The 9,765-nt window shown below is 45.4% G+C and overlaps 4 non-coding genes across 4 annotated transcripts; all 4 read right to left on the bottom strand.

Moving 5' to 3' along the window:
* Nucleotides 1–823: 823 nt before the first annotated feature.
* Nucleotides 824–896, bottom strand: TRNAT-CGU (transfer RNA threonine (anticodon CGU)). The gene has a single exon. It is a non-coding gene; the product is annotated as a tRNA-Thr (tRNA).
* Nucleotides 897–1,279: 383 nt separating this feature from the next.
* On the bottom strand, nt 1,280–1,352 carry TRNAR-CCU (transfer RNA arginine (anticodon CCU)). The gene has a single exon. It is a non-coding gene; the product is annotated as a tRNA-Arg (tRNA).
* Nucleotides 1,353–2,191: 839 nt separating this feature from the next.
* Nucleotides 2,192–2,264, bottom strand: TRNAR-CCU (transfer RNA arginine (anticodon CCU)). Its single transcript has one exon. It is a non-coding gene; the product is annotated as a tRNA-Arg (tRNA).
* Nucleotides 2,265–2,646: 382 nt separating this feature from the next.
* TRNAT-CGU (transfer RNA threonine (anticodon CGU)) lies at nt 2,647–2,719 on the bottom strand. The gene has a single exon. It is a non-coding gene; the product is annotated as a tRNA-Thr (tRNA).
* Nucleotides 2,720–9,765: the final 7,046 nt, after the last annotated feature.

Genomic DNA, 9,765 nt, shown 5'->3' with positions numbered 1-9,765 from the left:
TCCTCTATGTAACTTGAGAAGGACTCACCGGTCTACTGTGCTCGTTCACGTAACCGCTGTTCTGCTTCCAGCTTATGAACGGCAGGACGACCTAAAACGTCGACAACGGTGGTTTTAAAAGTGAACCAAGTGCGGAAATCGGATGCATGGTTGTTGTACCACATGCCGGCCACACCCGCGAGGTAGAAAACCAGGTTGCCGAGTTTACCTGCCTCGTCCCAATGATTGGGGACGCTGACGCGTTCGTACATAGTGAGCCAGTCCTCGACGTCGGTGCCATCCGCGCCGGTGAAGACAGGAGGGTCGCGGATGCGGGGGACACCGGAACATGGCGTCGGCGCAGGAGGAAGCGTTTGCTGCGCGGCGCCTTGGTGCATGGTAGAAGGCACGTTACGGGATCAAAGCTCCAAGGGCATCGAATGCTAAGCGAAGGTGTTAGAAGGGCACAGTACTCTCAGCACTCTCCACCAAATTGTTAAGCGGTTTACTGGAGGACACTCAGCGATGATTCACGACAGCAACAGTCAATGCGGGTACCGACTCTGCACGAGCTGCTCTTCTTTTTGCTAAAAGGGCGACACACTGGAAGGCACTGGAGAGGACAACCCACTGTTCGAAGGCCTCGCCACAATATATATATATATATATATATATATATATATATATAAGGGAAAGAAGTGTATACCTAAGGGCTCGTTTTTCCGTGTTTTTACAGAATATTAATGAGATATAACAGACAGTAATGCCAAGGAATGTACAGGGGAAGTTATTAAAACCAATGGAATGTAAATAAGAAGAAAGAAAAGTGGATGAAAAAATTACCAACTGTGAGCAGGAATCGAACCTACGACCTTCGAATTACGCGTTCGACGCTCTAACCACTGAGCTATCACAGCGGCGCTCCCTCCATTCACTTTTTTTGGGTTTATCTGTGAATTTAGAAGTAGGAGCGACAGTCAGCGCCATCTATAAGCCAAACAACGAGTGTGAAAACACTCTTATGCGGATGTTTGGCGTCACGTAGCACGTGAACTTATTATGAGCGGGCAGCTGATTAATTGTCCCTCTTATACAACCTAAACACACCAAGTCTGCCAGTACGAGACCCTCGTTCAATGAAATAAGGGAAAGAAGTGTATACCTAAGGGCTCGTTTTTCCGTGTTTTAACAGAATATTAATTTGATATAACAGACAGTAATGCTAAGGAATGTACAGGGGAAGTTATTAAAACCAATGGAATGTAAAGAAGAAGAAAGAAAAGTGGATGAAAAAATTATTAACTGTGAGCAGGAATCGAACCTACGACCTTCGAATTAGGCGTTCGATGCTCTAACCACTGAGCTATCACAGCGGCCCTTCCTCCATCCACTTTTTTTGGGTTTATCTGTGAATTTAGAAGTAGGAGCGACAGTCAGCGCCATCTATAAGCCAAACAACGAGTGTGAAAACACTCTTATGCGGATGTTTGGCGTCACGTAGCACGTGAACTTATTATGAGCGGGCAGCTGATTAATTGTCCCTCTTATACAACCTAAACACACCAAGTCTGCCAGTACGAGACCCTCGTTCAATGAAATAAGGGAAAGAAGTGTATACCTAAGGGCTCGTTTTTCCGTGTTTTAACAGAATATTAATGAGATATAACAGACAGTAATGCCAAGGAATGTACAGGGGAAGTTATTAAAACCAATGGAATGTAAATAAGAAGAAAGAAAAGTGGATGAAAAAATTACCAACTGTGAGCAGGAATCGAACCTACGACCTTCGAATTACGCGTTCGTTGCTCTAACCACTGAGCTATCACAGCGGCCCTCCCTCCATCCACTTTTTTTGGCTTTATCTGTGAATTTAGAAGTAGGAGCGACAGTCAGCGCCATCTATAAGCCAAACAACGAGTGTGAAAACACTCTTATGCGGATGTTTGGCGTCACGTGGCACGTGAACTTATTATGAGCGGGCAGCTGATTAATTGTTCCTCTTATACAACCTAAACACACCAAATCTGCCAGTACGAGACCCTCGTTCAATGAAATAAGGGAAAGAAGTGTATACCTAAGGGCTCGTTTTTCCGTGTTTTAACAGAATATTAATGAGATATAACAGACAGTAATGCCAAGGAATGTACAGGGGAAGTTATTAAAACCAATGGAATGTAAATAAGAAGAAAGAAAAGTGGATGAAAAAATTACCAACTGTGAGCAGGAATCGAACCTACGACCTTCGAATTAGGCGTTCGATGCTCTAACCACTGAGCTATCACAGCGGCCCTCCCTCCATCCACTTTTTTGGGTTTATCTGTGAATTTAGAAGTAGGAGCGACAGTCAGCGCCATCTGTAAGCCAAACAACGAGTGTGAAAACACTCTTATGCGGATGTTTGGCGTCACGTAGCACGTGAACTTATTATGAGCGGGCAGCTGATTAATTGTCCCTCTTATACAACCTAAACACACCAAGTCTGCCAGTACGAGACCCTCGTTCAATGAAATAAGGGAAAGAAGTGTATACCTAAGGGCACGTTTTTCCGTGTTTTAACAGAATATTAATGAGATATAACAGACAGTAATGCCAAGGAATGTACAGGGGAAGTTATTAAAACCAATGGAATGTAAATAAGAAGAAAGAAAAGTGGATGAAAAAATTACCAACTGTGAGCAGGAATCGAACCTACGACCTTCGAATTACGCGTTCGATGCTCTAACCACTGAGCTATCACAGCGGCCCTCCCTCCATCCACTTTTTTTTTTGGTTTATCTGTGAATTTAGAAGTAGGAGCGACAGTCAGCGCCATCTATAAGCCAAACAACGAGTGCGAAAACACTCTTATGCGGATGTTTGGCGTCACGTAGCACGTGAACTTATTATGAGCGGGCAGCTGATTAATTGTCCCTCTTATACAACCTAAACACACCAAGTCTGCCAGTACGAGACCCTCGTTCAATGAAATAAGGGAAAGAAGTGTATACCTAAGGGCTCGTTTTTCCGTGTTTTAACAGAATTTTAATGAGATATAACAGACAGTAATGCCAAGGAATGTACAGGGGAAGTTATTAAAACCAATGGAATGTAAATAAGAAGAAAGAAAAGTGGATGAAAAAATTACCAACTGTGAAATGCGTCACACACACACACACACACACACACACACATATATATATATATATATGTGTGTGTGTGTGTGTGTGTGTGTGTGTGTGTGTGTGTGTGTGTGTGACGCATTAACAAGGTGATTCTAGGAGAAGCCGACGAAGAGGAAGTGCGCGTGCAGTAGAATAAACGCATGGCATCTGGATCACGACGTGTTTCCATTTTGTAACGTCACACAAGCCGGCAGGATCGACCTCATCAACATGCCATGGTTAAGCCAAAGCCTCCGCTCAACATACAGAAGTTTAAGGGAACACCAGAAGACGTCCCCATCGACAAGTGGCTTCTTCTTTTCGACATGAAGGCAGCCGAGGAGTCATGAACTTACCGCTATCGGGTCAGTCACTTTAGCAAATACATTGAAGGGGAAGCGTTCAAGTGATACCTGACAAAGATTTTCGGCAATGGCGAGACAACTTGGGACGATATCAAGCGCGACATGCAAGCCCGCTTGGCTACGACTGCCTTCCGTCTCTTCATTCACTACCGACTGAAAGGAGGGCAGACTATCAAGGACTACCACGACGAGAAAAAGCGACTGGGTTCCTTGGCTGACATGAAAGAGTGCCACATCGTTTCTCGACTGACTGATGGTGTTCCTCCTGATGTGGAACTGGTGCTCGCCGGACTGTCTTTCAACTCGTCATTAGAGTGGCTCACCGCTGCTCAACGGGTCGAGACATCTTTGAAACGGGTGAGAGGAGTTTCCTTTACTCGTAACGCTAGTATCGCATCAAGAGCTCCACGTCTCTTCAGCAGACCACAGCAGCCAACTTTAACTCCTCAACCACGTGCCCCGCAAAATGAATGTAGATACTGCTCAGCTGCTTGTTTCCCACGACAGTTTCACTGGCACAACGAATGTCTGCGCCGCGGCAACGTGTCCTCTATTAATACTGAACGGGGAAGCGAGGAGGGCGACCCAGAGTTTCATTACTACACTTCAGTGCTCTCATCAACGGAAAGCCAGCAAATGCCATTCTCGATACAAAAGCAACAATTACTTGTATCAGCGAGGATGTGTACAAACAGCTAAAACTTCAGTTGATGAGAGACTCCAGCATCAGGGTCTAGCAAGTTGCATCAAGCATTCGAACTTTGGGTCGCGCAAACATTCAGTTACTAATTGGGAACGTCATAAAGAAAGTTTATGCACATGTGCTGCGAGGCATGAGAACAAATTTAATTCTTGGCCTAGTCAGCGTTTCGTACTTCAATCTTTCTGTAAATCTGGAAAGAAAGTCAGTTGCACAAGCACGTGAGAATATGAACCCTCCGCACCACAATGATTAGAAAACCATTCAAGCCCCGCTGATGCGAACCCTGCTTCAGAAAACTTATCAGAGCATGAGTCTGCGGCGCTCGACTCTCTGTTAGGCAAGTATGACGAGATATTTTCGAAATCTCAGACAGATATTAGGTGCATCACTACTGAGAAACATAGGATCACACTTACCAACGCTGTCCCTATTCGTCGAGCACCATACCGATGTTCACAGGCGGACAAAGTGGAGATCAACAAACAAGTTGACGCTCCCCTCAAGCAAGGTGTCGCGAGGCCTTCATTATCACCCTACGCCGCACCTGTCATTTTAGCAGAAAAGAAAGGTGAAGGACGCACTCGTCTATGTATTGACTACCGGAAACTCAATGCCATAACGGTACCCGACTTTCAACCAATTCCACGTATAGATGATATTCTTCACCACTTGGAAAAGGCGGAGTTTTTCACTACGTTGGACGTAACGTCGGGATACTGGCATGTCCAAATGCATCCTGACGATGTTCAGAAAACTGCATTTGTCACGCCTGATGGCCATTTTGAGTAGTTGGTAATGCCGTTTAGGTTGAAAAACGCTCCAGCTACATTTGAAAGAGCCATGAAATCAATAATAGCGAGACATCAGCTCACCAAAGTTAGTAATTACTTTGACGATGTGATCGTATACTCAGAGACATTTAATGATCATATACGACACCTTGAGGCGCTATTGAATGCTCTCAAAACCGAGAACGTAAAACTAAAACGAAATAAGTGCCAATTTGCACGCTGCAGCACTGAATACCTGGGCCACAAAATTTCACAAGGAACAGTGACACCTATGCAAAATAATGTGGCTGCCATACTCAATTTTCATACACCAAAACGAGAAAAAGATGTCCAGCGTTTTCTGGGCACTGTAAACACCTACCGTCAGTACATCCCCCACTTCAGCGATATCACTCTTCCACTCACTAAACTACTCTACAAAGGCAGCAAGTGGGTGTGGACAGAAGCATGCGAGCAAGCCTTTCGTGAACTGAAGAAGCGGATAACTGAAGAACCGGTGCTTCGCATATACGACCCTTCGAGACCATGTACTGTGTACTGTGACGCATCTAGTGAAGGCATCGGTGCAGTGCTGAAACAACCTGATGACAAAGGCAATGAACATCCTGTTGCCTACTATTCCCGCAAACTACTTAAGCACGAGGTGAAGTATGCTATTGCAGAAAGAGAATGTCTTACCATTGTAGATGTCATTGATAAATGGCATTGCTACCTTCATGGAAAGTCATTCACTGTTGTAACAGATCACTCTGCACTCCAGTGGCTGAAGAATGTTAAAAATCCTCAAGGTCGTCTCTTCCGGTGGTCTTTGAAACTGTCAATGTATGATGTGAACATCAAACATCAAAAGGGCGCAAGTAATGTCGAAGCAGATGCGCTCTCCAGAGCCCCAATAGTTAATCTTCTATCACACGACGACCTTCAGCGATGCAACAATGAGCATCCAAAAGGAACCCATTCATTAGAAAATAACATCATCATCATCAAAAGAAAGGACTAAGGAAAATATACGTGCCCCATCAACTATGCCCAACCATTCTGAAGAATGTACATCAACACTTTGGGCATGTCGGAATGAAAAAGACGCTATCACTCCTGTCTCTGCAATATTATTGGCCGCATATTGTAACCGATGATTCCACTTACATTCGGCATTGTGATACACGCCAGAGATGCAAGAAGCCAAAAACAAAAAAGTTTGGGGTGCTTGAATCACTGCCTTCAGCTAAAGAGTCCTTCGACCTCTTTGCAATAGACACCATTGGAGTATTTTCTAGATATGGCTTGTCAAAAAGGTTTATACACTTGGTTATTGATCATGCGACTCGCTACGTATGGGTGTTTGCTCATAAAAGTGAGAACAGTGACGCCTACAATTCATGCTTAAAACATTTTTTTTTCTTCTGGAAAACCACGAAAGCTCCTTTCAGATTGTGGAACAGGATTTACTGCAGGAAAATTCAAGCAGTTTTTAAAACATAATCGTATGCACCAACTATTCACCTCATCTCATCTCGGCATGAACGAGTGGACAAACCAGACTATCGTAACGAGACCTAAATGTAAGATCAATGATGACCCACAGAAGTCTTGGACTAAGCTGCTTGCGGGGGTAATTGACGAATACAAAAGAACACCCCACGAAGTGACCGGCTACGCACCTTCCTTCCTGATGTATGAAATTCCATCTTATCCTACTGTACTGGAACAACGAGAAGAAACTGTCAAAGAAGCGCGAAAAACTGCAGTTAACAATTCTATCGCCTACCACAATAAGAACAAAGTCATTTATGATAGAAAATTTCTTCCGACTGAGTTCCAAGTCGGTGACTTTGTCCTTTACGAGGCACCATGGCATCCCAAAAACTTCAAACTGAGTTCCGTCGTTGAAGGACCCTACAAGATTCTACGCAAGGTCTTAACAGTGAACTATGAGATCAACCGCTCCGTGCTACCCTTAGGTAGAAACTCTGACATTGTGCGTGTTATCAAACTGCGGCGTTATTTTGTACCTTCTGAACTGAGACTTTCTCTAGGAGAGGGGGAAGTGTGACGCATTAACAAGGTGATTCTAGGAGAAGCCGACGAAGAGGAAGTGCGCGTGCATTAGAATAAACGCATGGCATCTTGATCAGGACGTGTCTCCATTTTGTAGCGTCATATATATATATATATATATATATATATATATATATATATATATATATATATATATATATATATATATATATATATATATATATATATATATATATATATATATATATATATATGATGCGGAATTTGTGAGCGCCCTCCTACCTGGCGCCTCATTCCCCAGCTGCCGCACGCGCGCCACCAGCGTAGCCCGGGCGCGCATAAGCACCGGCATCCGCCAAGATGGCTGTGCCAGGGTGCCTCTTGGTCTGAGCCAGTCGACCGTCGGCTTCTTCCCGCGCTGGCATGTCCGGGCACACTGCGCTGGTCTACTGCGCGGGCCTACGTCACAACGCAGCGCCATTTCCCATTGGGCGCGCGTGACATCCTCCTCTCCTACGAGCTGTGTTGTGCCCGACGATTCGCTCGTCGCGGCAGATGCTCTCAGGCCTCTACGAGAGGTTGACGCGCTGCTTAGCAGGCGGCTTCTCGTTCGAGCGTTCGACTTCGGCCCTTGTGCGGGAGTCGTAGCGCCCTAGGCAAGCCTACTTGCTCGGTCTTGCGGAGTTCCCTATACGGCCTGCAAGCCCGTGAGTGTCGCACTGTGCTGCATCATGGGTTAATAAACCCGTTGTTGTTGTTATCCTGCCTCGTGCGTGGTTTCTGCGTCGTGCCGGAGAAAACGACGAACTAGAGATCTATCGAACTTTTGAGCAGGAAATTGCCAAGGAAATGATCTATGATAATACTAGGTGTAGTTTTCTACTGTTTGAGGCCCGGACGAGAGTATTGCGAACCAAGACATATCGGGCCAAATACGAAGGGGTAGACACAGTATTGAGTGCGTGTGGCGAGGAAGAAGAAACTGCCGAACACTTCATAATGTTCTGTGAAGGGCTTCACCCTATAGTTCAGGATGATGGCGCAGAGTTTTTCAAAGCACAGGGGTTTAGGGAGAGGGAGGGCAAAATAGTCAAGTGGGTAGACTTAACTAGAAGGAGGTTATCTGATTGGTGGCTAAACTCAAGGCACGAGTGAAAATTAAACCTTTCACTGTAAAGTACGAATCCTCAACCTCACTATTTAAAGAAAAAAAAGATAAATCTAATGGTTAGTTCACTAAGTATTACGGCTAGGTGGCGTTAGCCGCCGCCCGATCTAAAGGGTACATCCATACATACATACTAGGGTTGTGGAGACACATCTTCGGGACATAGAGCAACCACCTTGCAATCCGGACTACGTGTGGGAATATTGCAATAGAACAGAAGGCAGCAAAAGGGAGAGGGGAATATGTGCATTCATACATAAAAGTATGGGTTGGCAAAGAGTCAAGCTTGTATAGAGGTGTTAGAAGGGCTCAGAACTCTCCACCAAATTGTTAAGCGGTTTACTGGCGGACACTCAGCGATGATACACGACAGCGACAGTCAATGCGGGTACCGACTCTGCATGGAACATTTAGTACATGCATGGAACATTTAGTACATGCATGGAACATTTGTGGTTGCGAGGGAAAGTAGCTGGGCAGATGACACTCCTTGGTTTGGTGTACTTGTGGATGGGAGCAAAGGCCAGAAAGGAAAACCAGGCAATGGTGGAGTGTATGGTGCCATTATAAATATACTGGACAGTGTACTGTCCTTCTCAGCGGACCATAGCGCAACGCAAGCCAATGCGCGTGATTGAAGACGTGACTACGCCACCGTTGTCATGCCGCCTCATCTCTGTCACGTGCAACACGCAGCATACTAGAGAAGGTGTCGCGGTACAAGTATCGACGCTTTTACTATCTCAAGGAATGGCTATTGCCAGAAGTCTCACGAGTGTAGTGTCTGGGCAAGCAGAGGTCCTCTTGTCGAAATTCAGCAACAAGCGTCGACACATTACAGAGGGTACCACAGTTGCATACTTTGAAGAAATTGTAGAATGCTGCGAGTGCTTCACAGTGCAACAGGCAGAGACACCGGCCGCTTCAACACCACTACCTGTCGACGTGAGCACAGATTTATCGCCAGCGCAGAGGCAGAGTCTTCTAGATGTTCTCGGCCAGATAGAAGATTGTTTTTCATTGACCTCGAGAGTGAATCTAACACCACTGACAAAGCACCGAATTATAAGTGAAGAGGTAGCAAGACCAATTCGACAAAACCCATACCACGTGGCACCGGAAGAACGTGAAGCAATCTAAGAACAAGTCCAGAAAATGCTCTATGATGATATCATTCAGCCGTCAAAAAGCCCTTGGGCATCACCGGTAGTGCTAGTTAAGAAGAAAGACGGCAGCTTACGCTTCTGTGTGAACTACCGCAAGCTGAACCACGTGACAAAGAAAGACGTATACCCATTACCGCGTACTGACGATTCGCTTGATAGTCTGAGGCATGCACGCTTCTTCTCGTCGATGCACCTGAAAAACGAATCTTCGCAAATCGAGGTCGATAGGCGAGACAGAGAAAAGACTGCTTTTGTTACGCCTGACGGGCTTTACGAGTTTAAAGCCTTGCTCTTCGGATTGTGCTCAGCCCCAGCAACATTTCAGAGACTGATGGATACCGACCTATCAGGCCTTAAGTGGCAGACGTGTCTGGTATACCTCGATGACGTCAATGTTTTCTCACCAACATTCGAGGAACATCTAAGGCAGCTGC

Source organism: Rhipicephalus microplus, chromosome 5 (genome assembly GCF_043290135.1).
Source record: "Rhipicephalus microplus isolate Deutch F79 chromosome 5, USDA_Rmic, whole genome shotgun sequence".
In the NCBI taxonomy this organism is placed as follows: domain Eukaryota; kingdom Metazoa; phylum Arthropoda; class Arachnida; order Ixodida; family Ixodidae; genus Rhipicephalus; species Rhipicephalus microplus.
The sequence above is the reverse complement of the archived record's forward strand: the minus strand, read 5'-3'. Positions and strand labels throughout refer to the sequence as shown.